The following is a 17,132-nucleotide window of genomic DNA, read 5'->3' on the forward strand; positions in this document are numbered from 1 at the left end:
TGGATAAAAAGACAGGACCCATCCATATGCTGTCTACAAGAGACTCATTTTGCACCTAAAGATATATCCAGACTGAAAGTGAAGGGCTGGAGATCCGTCTTCCATGCCAGCAGACCTCAAAAGAAAGCTGGGGTAGCAATTCTTATATCAGACAAATTAGATATTAAACTAAAGACTGTAGTTAGAGACAAAGAAGGACACTATATCATTCTTAAAGAGGGTCTAACCAACAAGAAGATCTAACTATTGTAAATATCTACACCCCTAACATGGGAGCAGCCATCTACATAAGCCAGCTGTTAACCAAAATAAAGAGTCATATTGATAACAATATGTTAATGGTAGGAGACCTCAATACTCCACTCTCAGCAACAGACAGATCATCTAAGCAGAAAATCAACAAAGAAACAAGAGCTTGCCGTGACATACTGGACCAGATGGACCTCATTGATATATACAGAACATTCCACCCTAAAACAACAGAATATTCATTCTTCTGGAGTGCACATGGAACTTTCTCCAGAATAGACCACATACTGGGTCACAAATCAGGTCTCAACCAATACCAAAAGACTGAGATTATTCCCTGCATATTCTCAGACCATAATGCTTTAAAACTGGAACTCAATCACAAGAAAAAATTTGGAAGAAATTCACACACTTGGAAGCTAAAGACCACTCTGCTCAAGAATGTTTGGGTCAACCAGGAAATCCAAGAAGAACTTAAACAATTCATGGAAAGCAATGAAAATGAAAAGACATCAGTCCAAAACCTATGGGATACTGCAAAAGTGGTCCTAAGGGGGAAATATATAGCCATGCAAGCCTCACTCAAAAGAATAGAAAAATCCCGGATTCACCAACTAACTTTACACCTTAAAGAACTAGAGAAAAAGCAACAAACGATGCCTAAGCCACGCATTAGAAGAGAAATAAATAAGATTAGAGCAGAGATCAATGAATTAGAAACCAGAAACACAGTAGATCAGATCAACGAAACTAGAAGCTCATTCTTTGAAAGAATTAATAAGATCAATAAACCACTGGCCAGACTTACCCAAAAAAAAAGAGAAAGGACCCAAATTAATAAAATTATGAAGGAAAGGGAGAGATCATGACTGACACCAAGGAAATAGAAACAATTATTAGAAATTATTATCAACAACTATATGCCAATAAATTAAGCAATGTGGAAGAAATGGATGCCTTCCTGGAAACCTATAAGTTGCCAAGACTGAAACAGGAAGAAACTGACAACCTGAATAGGCCAATAACCGGTAATGAGATTGAAGCAGTGATCAAAAACCTCCCAAAAAAACAAGAGTCCAGGGCCTGATGGATTCCCTGGAGAATTCTACCAAACATTCAAAGAAGAAATAATACCTATTCTTCTGAAACTGTTTCAAAAAATAGAAACAGAGGGAAAGCTTCCAGACTCATTCTATGAGGCCAGCATTACCTTAATCCCCAAACCAGGCAAAGACCCCATCAAAAAGGAGAATTTCAGACCGACATCCCTGATGAGTATGGATTCCAAAATTCTCAACAAAATCCTAGCTAATAGGCTACAATAATACATTAAAAGGATCATTCACCAAAACCAAGTGGAATTTATCCCTGGGATGCAAGGGTGGTTCAACATCCGCAAATCAATCAGTGTGATAGAACACATTAATAAGAAGAGAGAGAAGAACCATATGGTCCTCTCAGTTGATGCAGAAAAAGCATTTGACAAAATACAGTATCCTTTCCTGATTACAACTCTTCAGAGTATATGGATAGAGGGAATGTTTCTCAAGTTCATAAATCCATCTATGAAAAACCCACAGCGAATATCATCCTCGATGGGGAAAAGATGAGAACCTTTCCCTTAAGATCAGGAACACGTCAAGGATGCCCACTCTCGCCACTATTGTTCAACTGGTACTAGAAGTCCTAGCAACAGCAATCAGACAAGAAAAAGAAATAAAAGGCATTCAAATTGGCAAAGAAGAAGTCAAACTCTCTCTCTTTGCAGATGACATGATACTTTATGTGGAAAATCCAAAAGATTCCACCCCCAAATTACTAGAACTCATACAGCAATTCAGTAATGTGGCAGGATACAAAATCAATGCACAGAAATCTGTTGCTTTCTTATACACTAACAATGCAACTGTAGAAAGAGAAATTAGAGAAACGATTCCATTACAATAGCACCAAAACCATCAGATACCTCGGAATAAACCTAACCAAAGAGGTAAAGGATCTATACTCTAGGAACTACAGAACACTCATGGAAGAAATTGAAGAAGACACAAAAAGATGGAAAAACATTCCATGCTCATGGATCGGAAGAATAAACATTGTTAAAATGTCTATGCTGCCCAGAGCAATCTGTACCTTCAACACCATCCTGATCAAAAGTCCAATGACATATTCAACGTGCTTGAACAAACAATCCTAAAATTTGTATGGAACCAGAAAAGACCCTGAATCACCAAGGGAATGATGAAAAAGAAAAACAAAGCTGGGGACATCACGCTGTCTGACTTTAAGCTGTGTTACATAGCCGTGATCACCAAGACAGCATGGTACTGGCACAAAAACAGACATATAGACCAATGGAACAGAATAGAGAGCCCACATATGGACCCTCAACTCTATGGTCAAATGATCTTCGACAAAGCTGGAAAAAATATGCGATGGATAAAAGACAGTCTCTTTAATAAATGGTGCTGGGAAAATTGGACAGCTATATACAGAAGAATGAAACTTGACCATTCTCTAACACCATACACAAACATAAACTCAAAATGGATAAAAGACCTCAATGTGTGACAGGAATCCATCAAAATCCTAGAGGAGAACATAGGCAATAACCTCTTTGACATCGGCCACAGCAACTTCTTTTCAAGATACATCTCCAAAGGCAAGTGAAACAAAAGGGAAAATAAACCTTTGGGACTTCATCAAGATAAAAAGCTTCTCCACAGCAAAGGAAACAGTCAATAAAACAAAAGAGGCAACCCACAGAATGGGAGAAGATATTTGCAAATGACACTACAGACAAAGGGCTGGTATCCAAGATCTATAAAGAACTTCTCAAACTCAACACCCAAAAAACAAATAATCATGTCAAAAATGGGCAGAAGACATGAACAGACACTTCTCCGAAGAAGACATACAAATGGCTAACAGACACATGAAAAAATGTTCATCATTAGCCATCAGGCAAATTTAAATCAAGACCACATTGAGATACCACCTTACACCAGTTAGAATGGCAGCAATTGACAAGGCAAGAAACAACAAATGTTGGAGAGGTTGTGGAGAAAGGGGAACCCTCTTACACTGTTGGTGGGAATGCAAGTTCGTACAGCCACTTTGGAAAACAGTGTGGTGGTTCCTCAAAAAGTTAAATATAGAGCTACCCTATGACCCAGCAATTTTACTACTGGGTATTTACCCCGAAGACACAGATGTAGTAAAAAGAAGGGCCATATGCACCCCAATGTTCATAGCAGCAATGTCCACAATAGCCAAACCGTGGAAAGAGCCGAGAGGCCCTTCAACAGATGAATGGATAAAGAAGATGTGGTCCATATATACAATGGAATATTACTCAGCCATCAGAAAAGATGAATACCCAACTTTTGCATCAACATGGATGGGACTGGAGGAGATGATGCTAAGTGAAATAAGTCAAGCAGAGAAAGTCAATTATCATATGGTTTCACTTATTTGTGGAACATAAGGAATACCATGGAGGACATTAGGAGAAGGAAGGGAAAAATGAAGGGGGGGGAATCGGAGGGAGAGATGAACCATGAGAGACTATGGACTCCGAGAAACAAACTGAGGGTTTTAGAGAGGAGGGGGGAGGGGGATTGGTTAGCCCGTTGATGGGTATTAAGGAGGGCACGTACTGCATGGAGCACTGGGTGTTATACAAAAACAATGGATCGTGGATCACCACATCAAAAACTAATGATGTATTGTATGGTGACTAACATAACATAAGAAATAAAATAAACTTAAATATATATGTGTGTGTGTGTGTGTGTGTGTGTATAGCTATGGACATATAAATATAGATATAGTGTTCTCAAAAAAAAAAAAAAGAACTACTGTAAATCTGTAGTAATCAAGACTGTGCGGTATTGGCAACAGAGTAGAAACATAGATCAATGGAACAGAACAGAGAGCCCAAAGATAGATCCACATAAATATAGTCAATTGATCTTTGACAAGAGAGCCAGGGCAACACAATGGAGCAAAAACAATCTTTTCAACAAATGGTGTTGGAACAATTAGACATTCACATGTAAAAAATAAATCCTTATACCCTTCACAAGGGAAAATAAACTTAAATGGAAAATGCCAAACTATACAACTCCCAGAAAATAGCATAGGAGAAAATCTAGATGCCCTTAGGTTTGGTGATGACTTTTTAAGTAAAATACCAAAGGTACAATCCATGAAAGAAATAACTGATGAACTGTACTCCGTTAAAATTTAAAATGTCTGCTCTGCAAAAGATAGTATCAAGAGAATGATAAGACAACCCACAACTTAGGGAGGGATATTTGCAAAAGATACAACTGATAAGGACTATTATCCCAACTATACAAAGAACTCTTAAACCTCAATTAAAAAAAAAACCACACACACCTTCCATTATTAAGTGGAACAAAGACCTTAAAGACATTTCATCCAAGAAAACATACAGATGGCAGGGGCACCTGGGTGGTTCAGTCAGTTAAGTGATGGGTCTTGATTTTCGCTCAGGTCATGATCTCAAGGTTGTGAGGTCCAGCCCTGCTTTGGGCTCTGTACTGCTTCGGATTATCTCTCTCCCTCTCCCCCTCCTGCCCCGCCCCCACCCCCGCCTGTGTCTCTCAAAATAAGTTATATAGCATATGAAGAAATGCTCCATACACTATGTCACCAGGGAAGTGCAAATGAAAGCAACAATGAGATACAATCACACATTTATTAGAACCAAAATCTGGAACACTGATAATACCAAATGCTAGCAAGGTTATTGAGCAACAGGAAATCTCAGCCATGCTGGTGGGATGCAAAATGGTCCTGCCCCTTTGGAAGACAGTTTGGCAGTTTCTTACAAAACTAAACATACACTTACCATACATACAATCCAGCAATAGCACTTCTTGGTATTTAACTAAATAAGTTAAATGAAAGGGTTTTTAGGGCAGTAGAAAATACTCTGTATGGTATTATAATGATGGATATACATCATTATACATTTGTCCAAACCCATAGAATGTACAAACGTAAGAGTGCACCCTAATGTAAACTCTGCACTTTGGGTGATAATGATGTGTCTGTGTAGGTTCATAAATTGTAACAAATGTACCACTTTGGTGGGGGATGTTCATAATGAGGGAGCTATGCGTGTGTGGGAGCAGAAGGTAGATGGGAAATCTCTGGACCTTCCTCTCAACTTTGCAGTGAGCCTAAAACTGCTTTAAAAAATTAAAGAAAAAAAAGTGTTTTGAATAATGAATATTTAGCGCATCTGTCCCATTTCTTATATATGATGAGAGACACTGACTTTTTCAAGCATTTTTATGATTCATATCTTTTTCTGGTCTGCCTATCTTGGGGATAGCTTAGGATATTTTCAGGCCAGTTTGTCAAAGGCTTTAAATGATTATAAATATTCTATGATATTCTAAAAAAAGAAAAGTCCTTAGCAAGCTGAAAAGAGTTCTTAGAAGAGGCTTTAGCCTGTATGTATGGAGCACTATAGTCCTATATATAAATTTTAGGTAAATGTGGCATTACGTGAATTGATTGCTTGCTAGGTCTCTAATATGTAAACATACAGAGGGACAAGTGCAGGGCTCCACACGTAGTAGGGGCAGGTAGATCCATATATGTGCATTGAGTTAGTTAGCTCTAGGTGTGTTGTTTTTAGGCAGGGTGGTTCGCTCCTGCAATTTGAGATGCTTTCAAATGACATTGCGTAGGAGGGGTCAGACTTGAGCACTCCACTGAAAGGCTGCATTTTCCATTTTGCCCTCCCAAGTGTCTCAGTAGATAAATATTAGCTGATTACAAATGAGTAGAGTGGCGCCCTGAATGGAGTTTGGAGGATTGATTAATACATCTCAGAAAGCCAAATCAAATAGCATGTAAATGGCTCCTGGAGAAAAAAAAGATTTCCCTGGCCAATTTTCCATGAGTGCCTGAGTCGATGTTGCCTCTCTATGGCCCCATCCGGACATGGGCTTTTTTGTAGGCTGGTGCAGTTAAGACGTCCATGCAGTGTCCTAACTAAATCACACTTTCATAAAATAAGCAAACGTTGCTGAACCCTGGCTACCCACCAGGCACAAGGCTGGGTGCCAGAAACAGATGAAAAAGATTTGTCTCCGATCCCCAAGAGCTTGCATTCTAGCCAGAAAGACAGGTCTGTGTGAAATGTGGAAGGGTGTGCAAGAGGCTTGCGTGAGCGAGCTGGAAAATCGCCTTCAGATTCAGAGGCTGGTTTTATTCCTGACTGCTGCTAGGAAGGTGAGTGTTTTTCAACACGTTACTTAGTCGCTTTGAAATTCTGTTGATTGGTTTCAAAATAATGGCAATGATACTTAGAAATATTCCGCACTTGATGCAGGGTTGTTCCTATTTTCCCGCACAGAAGGAAGCATCCAGGACTGGCCGTATCTTGCACGTGCCCATGGCCACAGCTCCTTCCACTGTCCAGGTGAGTTTCACTGCTGCTAAATCCTCTGACACTTTTATTTCACCCCTGAGCGTTCCTGACTTTCCAGGAAGTTGGATGTGGGGCTTTGAAGGATGATGTAAACACTAGACCTTCTGAGGTGGTTTTCAGACCAAAAGGAAGGTAGAGGAAACCAGAAAAAAAATTTTAAGACATGGACTTGAAGCTGTCATCAGTCCCTGTTGTCATCTCAAGCTGGGCTGGATTTCCTGATCTCATGTGACCATCCCAGAAACAGGGATTGTTCTGTGCACTAGGGACATCTGAAGTCCCATGCTGGTCGGAAAACAGGGGCAAGTGAAAACAGGATGTGGGCGCATTGAAGGCATCGGTTCAAAATTCAACATCCACATCAAAACCTGTTACTTTCTAAAATTCAGATTTGGAATAGATCACAGTCTTCTAACCTTGTATTTGGACCTGTATAGGAGGGAGAGTCGTGGCCCCCCAAAGATGTCCATGTCCTAATCCTTAGAACCTGTGAATACATTAGGTTACACAATGAAGGGAAATCAAATGCAGATGGAATTGGGTTGCTAACAAACTGACCTTAAAGGAGGCAGATCATCCTAGATTATCTGGATATACCAGTGTAGTCACAAGGGTGCTGAAAAGTGGGAGAGGGAAACAGAAGAGAGAATCAGAAGATGTGACTATGGAAGAAGGGCAGAGGGAGATGTAACATTAGTGGCTATGAGGATGGAAAGGGGTCACAAGCCAAGAAATGTGGGCAGCGTCTAGGAGCTGAAAAGGCAAGAAAACAGATGAGCCTCTAGAAAGGAACACAGGCCTGTGAAACTTTTGATTTTAGTCCAGTGAGACCCATTTCAGAGTTCTGACCTCCAGAACTACAAGACATTGTAGTTGTTTGAAACGTTGTGTTGTTTTAAACCACCATTTATGTGTGCTGATTTGGTACAGCAGACATGGGAAATAAATATAAGCTGGAGCCACAGACTGGAACAAGATGCTATAATTTACTAGACCCGACAACGGACTCACCTGTGAATTATTCAGTGACTTGGAAGCCTTACCAAAGCTTTGTTAGTGGTTTCCCTAAAAAAACACCCAAACAGCAAAAGCTACCCCTCAAACTTTACGATTACTAATTTGAAGATTTTTTTAAAGATTTTGTTTATTTATTTGACAGAGAGCACACAAAAGGGGGAGCGGGGAGGGAGAGGGAGAAGCAGGCTCGCTGCTGAGCAGGGAGCCCAATGAGGGGCTCGATCTCAGGACCCTGGGATCATGACCAGAGCCAAAGGCACATGCTTAACTGACTGAGCCACCCAGGAGTCCCTGGAGATATTTTACAAATAGCTATTATTATTTAAAATGTAATGATTAATAATAAATAGCAGAACAGCTGTAATTTGTTGGGAAATTTTTATTTGTCAGTTTTAAAGCTAAATAGCTTACAGGCATTATTTCACTTAGTCCTCTAAATAACACTTGGAGTGATGTGCAATTTTACAGCTAAGGATTCTGATATGCACAGGGTCCTGAAAGAAAAGAGAAATGAGGTACAAGTATGTCTCGGTCCTAAGTCTGCACTCACTCTCAACGTTTTATCTCCTACTCTTTTAAAACAAATAAATATATCTGTTTTCAAGCTTATTAAACCGGAAAATGTACTACCTCTGAAAAGTCTGATGCAAGAAAATGTTTTGTTCACATTCACACCCAGGTAAAAGAAACTTGAGTATGCAAACATTCAAACTTTATGAAAGAAAAGCAGATTATTTTATTACGAAAGAATTACTATAAAATTGGGGCACCCGGGTGGCTCAGTCAGGTAAGCATCTTCCTTCGGCTCAGGTCATGATCCTGGGGTCCTGGGATTGAGTCCTGCATCGGGTTCCCTGCTCAGAGGAGATTCTGCTTCTCCCTCTGCCCCCCTGCCCCCAACTCATGCTCGCTCTCTCTCTCAAATAAATAAAATCTTAAAAAAAAAGAAAAGAATTACTATAAAATTATTTTGAAAACCAATGTCTCTAAATGAATATAAAGACATATTTGTATTTCCAAAATGTTGATTTAAACTGGAACTTCCAAGAAACTGGCACAAGAATTCCTTCCTAGAAGGCATCAGCCAAGATTAGATTAGGCAGATATGAAAAATGCTCTGTAAATTGTAAAGTGTTACATATATGTATTGGTTGCTTGCTATTTTTTATAAATCTAGTAACAACAACACACATTTCTGTAGCCCTTGGGATGCTGAAAGGTCTTCAACGTATGCTCATTTAAAAAAATTACTAAAGATGAGCTGGACAGGTGTTCTTCAGAAATGAAGAATGGAAGTTCTATTTAGTTTCCTTTGAAAAACTTTTACCAAAGGCAGCTATGTGCCATTACCATGCAAAACACAGGACACAAAAGATGGATGAGATATGAATTCTTCTTTAAGGAGCTCACCATCTATTGGGAACAAATAGAGCATGAATAATTCCAATATGATGGAGTAAATCACAATATTAAATGACTTTGCCCAATGCTACACGGAATTAAACCCAATCGTCTAGTTTACACAAACACCCACACCCACCGACACACACACACACACACACACACACACACACACACACACACACACCCTTCTTTCCTCCTTCTGCATCTCACTCTGGGGCTAGAAGATGGTAAGCACCTCTCTGCCTGTTCTCACAACCTTCCAGACTGAAGTCCGCTCTGGGCAGAGATGCTGCTTCTCTTCTGATGCCCTCAAACTGTATTGTCTAAAACAATCATGAGAAATGCTAAAAATGGGTTGATCAGAGCTGTGTCTTATATTCTTCTCTGCACCTATCACTATGCTGGGCACTGTGTTCCTGTAGCCTCCTTCATCCATTCATTTAGAAAATACTCATTTCGCATCTACTGTGTTTTAGGTAATATGTTAAATGCTGACAGTATAGAAATAACATCACTAATTATAATAGCTACTGCCTATCAAGTACTTATTACGGACCAAGCATTCTTGTAAATATTTTGCATGGGTTAATGAATTTAATTTTGATGAGGAAAAAGTGATATTATTGTCATTGTTCAGAGGAGGGAACTCAGAGGGGGGTTAGATACTTTGCACAAGGCACATTTAGTAAGCAAATGAGCCACACTTCCAACTTAAGAGCCTGGTTTGGGCAACACACTTAACCACTCTATTAATCCCTGACTTCGAGAAGAAAATCTCTTGTATTTCTAGTTCCTGAGAATTTTAATTCCTGAGAATTTTATCTTGAAAGAGTATTGAATTTATCAAATACTTTGTGTGTATATTCATATCATAGGGCTTTTCCCCCTCTATTCTGATAATATGATTAGTTATCTTGACTAATTTTTGGAAGATAAATCCACATCGTGTTCCCAGAATAAATCCCACTTGGCCATGATATAATCTTTTTACTCTACCTCTAGGTTTGATCTGCTAATATCATGTTTAGGAATGTGTTTCTATGTTGATGAGAAATATAAATTTGTAATTTATTTTGAAATATCCTTTTCTGTATCTGGTGTCAGAATTATGCTTTCATTATAAAATGAGTTGAGAGGTGCTCCTGTTCTTCACTCTCTGAAAGAATGTATGTAGGACTGATATTATTTTTTTTTGCAAATGCCTGTAAGAACACACCAATGAAATAATTTGGGCCAGAAGTTGCCCTCTCCCACTTTCATATGTCTGTTTGCTTGTTGGGGAGGAAGTTTTAACTGTAGATTCAATTTTTTTTTTAAGATATAGTGCTCTTTAGAGATTTGGGGTTCCCTAGTTATATTGCTATTTATTTCGTGATGAGTCCCATTATGGTCAGACAACATACCCTATATGAATGCAATCCTTTGATACTTATAGACTTGCATTAGCTTAATAGAGTGTCTGTTTTGGTAAATATTGCAAATATGCTCAAAAACATTGTGCATTCTATAGTTTTTTGGTGTAGTGTATCAGTATAAATGCCAATTAATTCAAATTGGTTATAGGGTTTTCAATATATATTCTATATCCTATTTCAATTTTGATCTGCTTTCTAAAAAATATATTTTAAAAATCTATAAAAATAACTAAGATTTTTGTCTGTTTTTCCTATTAGTTCTGTTAAACATGTATGTTTGTAGGTATATTACATTTGAGTTTGTTATGACTGCCTATTCACTATTCTCTTTCATCTTTTTCAAAGATTCCTGTTTCATTCTTTAATACTTTCATCAGTGCCTATTTTTTCTGATATTGATATAGTCACACCAGCTTTCTTCTGGTTTGTGTTTGCATACTATAACATTTATTATTCTCACTATTACAATTATTACTATTATTTTACATTTAATTTATATTCTTGGAGTTCACACGTGTCTTTCTTCCATAGCATATGCTTGGGTGTTGGTTATGTATATTTACATTTTTTAATCTGACAATTTTGTCTCTCCAATAGGTGATTACAATTTATGTTTAATGTAACTACTGATATAGATCAACTTGAGTCTGCCATTTATATTTATTTCTAGTTGTTCAAGATGTTTGTCTGTTTCCCTGTTCCTCCTTTTCCGATTTTTTTGGGATTACACAAGAAATGTCAGTATTGTGCTTTTTTCCTTTATTCCCTTTTTACCTATACATATTATAATATTTGTAGGGGTTCTTGGATTACAATACACATTTTTAACTTATTGCAATCTGTCTTTAATTAACACTCTACCAATTCCTGAACCGTGCAAGACCCTTACAAATGTTTAATCATTTATAATCCCTTCTATTGTTGTCCTTTATTTTATTTCTACGTAGTTTTAACACTCACAGTGCATTGTTACTATTGTTGACTTTAAGGCTGTAATATTATTCACTTATCCACACATTTATCCTTTCTAATGTTTTCATTTCCTTTTGAAACTCCATGTTTTTATATAGGATCATTTCCCTTTAATGGGAAAAACTTTCTCTAGTATGTCTTATAGTGCAGACCTGCAGGCAGTAAGTTCTCTGAAACTTGTCTGAAAACCTTTGTATTTCACCTTCATTTTTGAATAATATTTTGTTGAGGATGGAATTGGAGATAGCATTTTGTTTTGTTTTGTTTTATTTTTCCTTCCAGCATTCTACAGATGCTATTCCTTTTCTTCAAGTTTTCATGGTTTTATTAAAAAGTTTCTTGCCTGTTGAAGACAATGTGTCTTTTTCTGTGGTTGGTTTTAAGAATTTCTCTAATCTTTTGTCTTCCATAATTTAATTGTGATGCATCAGTGTGTGATTTTTCTTTGTGTGTATCCAGCTTGGAGCTTGACTATTTTCTTGAATCTCTAAGTTATCTTTCATTGTTTTTTAGACTCGTTCATCCTTTTCTTTTCAATGCTTCTCTCTTCTCTCTCTCCTTTCCTTCTGAGACTCCAATTATATGAATGTTCGACCATTTGACAGTGTCCCACAATTCCATTAGAATCTATTCTGTTTTCTTCATTCTTTTCTCTCTCTTTACTTTAATCTGAATAATTTCTTTTTTTTAAGTGTTTTATTTATTTATGTGAGAGAAAGAGAGAGCATGAGCGAGAAGGAGAGGCAGAGGGAAAGGGAGAAGCAAGACTCCCTACTGAGCAGGGAGCCTGATGTGGGACTCGATCCCAGGACCCAAAGATCATGACCTGAGCTGAAGGCAGATGTTTAACCAACTGAGCCACCCAAGCACCCTAGTCTGAATAATTTCTATTGATCTATCTACATTGTCAGAAATCCTGTTTTCTGCTCTGAAAGAACAGCAAGTTCTTACTTTATGGCATGTATTTTTCAGTTTTAGAATATCCATTTGTTTTATTTTATACATTCTATCTCTTTGTTGGAGTTAGCTATTGATTCATATTTCCCTCCACGTTTGTTCATATTTTCTTCAATTTTCTTTCATATATGTGTTTATTTCAAAGCATTTCTGCTGAGTCCCATATTGGCCTGCTTTTATTGGCTATTATTTCTCTCAACTATGGGGTCCCATTCTCTTCCTTCGCATAATATTTCCTAATATCTTCTATTGATGTATATCCCTATGTGTAAAAGTATCATAAGGACTTAAATTGATATTACTTTCACCCAGATAGTATATCATTTCCTCTCGCAGTATAATCACTGAGCTACCTTGAATTATTCAGCAAGTAAGCTAGGTCAAGATTGGTTTGCAGCTCTAGTCAGACTCAGTTCAATTCTGGTAACAAATCTCTCAAAAACAAGATCTTTCCTTTGTTTATTAAAGGCCCAACCTTTGGGCAGAACATAGCATTGTTGATTCTTATGCTTCCTTGGCACCTTCCCAAAAGCCTGTGTGGGAAAACAATTTCAACACTGATGGTACCTCCAGATTCTAATTTTTCACCTGGGCCTGCATAGTCAGCCAAATACTCTTTCCTCACCAGTGTTCCTCTACCTATAGAAGGTCTGGTCTTCAGACTATGCTCAGATTCTGCAAATTCTCACAGTGAAGAAAACAGTCATTAAATCCCACCAAATGAGAAGAGTTTTTCCCTTTTCAGATTTATCTTTCTAGGCCTTATTTTTATCCACAGCTCTCCACTGATTAAAAAAGTATGATTTTTATCATTTATCCATTTTTCCCAGGTGTTATGATGGGAGAAAATCTCTACCACTGGATCCCAAAATTTAATTAGAGGTTGAAGTCCATATATTGGTTAAGTAAGCAGAAATCTCAACTTTATTAAACCTTAAAATCATTTTTAGATAATATAATTCAAAATCAATTTTATATGGATTTTAAATCCCATCAATTTCCTTATATAACACGGCTTTGAAACAAGCGGAAGAAATTTCAGGCCATTTTAGTAAATAGGGTTTGTCCTGCAAAACTGCTGATGGAGTCATAGAAGTGGGATTTATGCATCCTCATGATTCTGCTAACAAATTTTTATTAAACACCTATCATGTACCATGCACCAAATCAGTGCTGTGGATCTGCATTGAGCACAATAGCAAATTCTAGGTTCAGCAGGAAGATGATGATTTCATGAGTGTCACTTATGAAAAGGTTATGTCTTCCTAAAAAGATGAAAGGATTAAAATTTATTAATGTCATTGTCTTGTGACAGTGACTCACCTGGGCATGTCTGCAGCCCTCAAGAGAGAGTCCATTCCCCCAAAGAGATGTCCTTAAGGTGGCTCACAAGAAGGACAATCTTTTTTTAATAAATGTAAAATGACATCTGAAAGAGTTAAGATGGAATAAAACTATAAAATGGAGAACTATTGTAAAAACCAATTATTCAGGAAATTGTGCAGCATGTTAGCAAGTTTCATAATGGACTTGTAGAAGCAGAATACTGACATAAAATATATAGTAGGCAAACAAATCATCAAATAGCAAAATAGAAGCTCGAAAAATTTCAGGGCAGAAAAACTAAAATGATTATCTAGATGTGGTGAGCTTCTTCCTGTAAATTGATTCTTCATTATTTTAAATATAAAAAGGCCTAAATAAAATCAAGACTGAATACACTAAAATCAGAATTCTGAGAATATGGAAATATCTTCCTTGAAATATATGTTCTTTGTGTTGTTACTTTCCAGCTTCCTTGATGGGAAGATATTGGCAATAAATAAAAGTTTCTTTTTTTTAAATTTTTTTAAAGATTTTATTTATTTATTTATTTATTTATTTATTTATTTATTTATTTATATGAGAGAGAGTGAGCCAGTGAGAGAGAGAGAGAAAGCATGAGCAGGGGTAGGGGTAGGGGTAGAGGGAGAGGCAGACTCCCTGCTATGCAAGAAGCCTGATGTGGGACTCCATCCCAGGACCTTAGGATCATGACCTGAGCTGAAGGCAGACACTTAACCGACTGAGCCACCCAGGCGCCCCAAAAGTTTTCTCTTTATAGAGAAGTTTATATTAATTGGAAATTGTTGCATTAGAGGGCATAATAAGAGTAATAACTTACATTTGTTGAGCACTTATTAAGTACCAGTCCCTGCTCTTTGTATGATTTATATGTTTCAGCTCATATCATTTGATCCTCACAACTACCTTTTATGTTAGATATGGTTACTAGTCTCATTTTATAGATGAAGAATGAGGCAGTTTTATTCCTCTTTTAATCCTCTTTAATATTTCCTTTCATCCTCATAAAAATCTTGAGGTTAGATACTCTTACCATCTCCATTTTATAGATGAGGAAGTTTAATGATAGAATGTTGAAGTAACTTAACCAGAAGGAAACCATGATGCCCAGATTCAACTCAGATATTCTGGGTCCAGAGCCCTTGCTTTTACCCACTGACCTTAAACTGTGTCCAATTCAAAACATCAGGACAGAGAAGAGAATTTTTTAAAAGTGTTTAAGTCAGTCACCTTATAAAATCACTATGATGGCTGACAGTTATTTAGAGAAACAGGGATACTTGCAGGATTCCCCAAACTTATATATTTATTTTTTTAAGATTTTATTTATTTATTTGACAGAGAGAGAGAGATAACGAGAGCAGGAACACAAGCAGGGGGAGTGGGAGAGGGAGAAGCAGGCTTCCCGCCGAGCAGGGAGCCCGATGTGGGACTCAATCCCAGGACCCTGGGATCATGACCTGAGCCGAAGGCAGATGCTTAACGACTGAGCCACCCAGGCACCCAGGATTCCCCCAGCTTTTAAAGACATATATTAAGAGTTTAAACGATTGACCTAAAGTGGTTTACCCATGCTCTTAAAAAGTTTTCCCAAACCCCTTTATTCACAACAATCTTTGTATTTGTTCTTCCTTCCCCAGAATATCAGAAAACCAGATACTCTTTTTTATTCTGTTGTTTATTATTTAATTGTTAACCCTTTCCACTTGTTTTCCACTTGGTTCCATCAAACATCTCTGTCACTCCCCTGTATCTAGTCTCTTATTTTCCAAGGGCTACTGTAACAAAGTACCAAAAACTTGGTGGCTAAAACAACAGAAATTTATTATCCCACAGTTCTGGGGGCTAGAAATCCAAAATCAGGGTGTCAGCTAGGTTGGCTCCTTCTTAGGGCTATGAGGGAGAATCTCTTCCATGCCTCTCTCTTAGCTTCTGGTAACTTGCCGGCAACCATTGGTATTCCTTGGCTTCTGCTGCATTGCCCCAATCTCTGCCTGCATGATGTTCTCCCTGTGTGCTTTTCTGTGTCCAGTTTTCCCTTTTTATAAGGACACTAATGGTACTGGATTAGGGACCCACCTTTATCATTAATTAAATGAATATTAATGATATTAATTAAATCAATTGACTGAATGGACTGAGTCACTTAAATAAATTAAATTAATTGAATCAATTAATTACTTTTTAACTAGCTAAGGACTTCATCTTAACTAATTACATCTACAACAATTTTATTTCCACATAAGATCACAGGCTGAGATACTGGGGGTTAGTGCTTCAACATAAGAATAATTGGGGTACATGATTCAACCCATACAGCCACTGTAGTAGATTTCTAGCAATAAAATTAATATTTCTCCCACCTTATAAAGATCATAACAACACCTTTTCTAACCCTATTACCATTTAATCTTTTACCTTCCTTTCTCATCCAGGCTTATTAGAAGAGGAGTGTATACTGAGTCTTCCTATATAAGAAAAAGTTGTTTGCTTGCAAGGAAAAGAATCTAACTCTTGCTAGCTTAATTTCAAAGGACTATATGAGCAAGATATGTGATACTAAGAGGACAGAAGCTGTACCTCTGCAAGGACACAGTGGCAGACAGAGTGAGGCACTGCAAACAGTCCATCTTCAATCTCGTGTTTCTCACCTGTCTTGCTATTAGGTGATGCCATTGGACTGGCTCCTGCCAACAGTCTGTGTGTATTAGCAATGTTTCATTTCTAGTGGAGACAGAGAATTGCTCAGGGCCTTACTCTCTGCTGTCTCTATTTCCCTGCTATAGTGACTATCAAAGGGTGGGTTCTCCAAGAGCAGACATTGAGACAGAGTTAGGTTACAAAGTATTTATTAGGGATCAATACCTGTTAAGAGAAGAGGGAGAAATAGGATTCGACAGAGAAAGAATTTATCCACAATGCAGATCCAACAGAGCCTCAGCCAACCGGGGTGAGTTTTGCAGCAACTACTACCCACCATATTATTCTGAGTTGAGCAGAAATGGCCAGGTCTTTGTAATTCCACCCTGCTCCATATCTAGACTGCCCTAGGAAAACAAGAAGCAAGGGTGAAGGGTAAGCTCAGGTACAAATCATGGGCTTGAGGCACATTGCAAATAACCCAAGATCGTCAATATTCAATCCACTGAATCACTCTTTTATTGCACAATCTTTCATGTAAGTTAGTCACATGAGGAGCTTAGAAAGGAAAGTTAACGAACAACTCTGAAGAGGATCTGGGAAGAAGACATCCCAACATGACCAGCAAAACACTCCAGGCATGGGTCTTTCGACAAGTG

The sequence above is a fragment of the Zalophus californianus genome, chromosome 4 (genome assembly GCF_009762305.2).
Source record: "Zalophus californianus isolate mZalCal1 chromosome 4, mZalCal1.pri.v2, whole genome shotgun sequence".
Lineage (NCBI taxonomy): Eukaryota > Metazoa > Chordata > Mammalia > Carnivora > Otariidae > Zalophus > Zalophus californianus.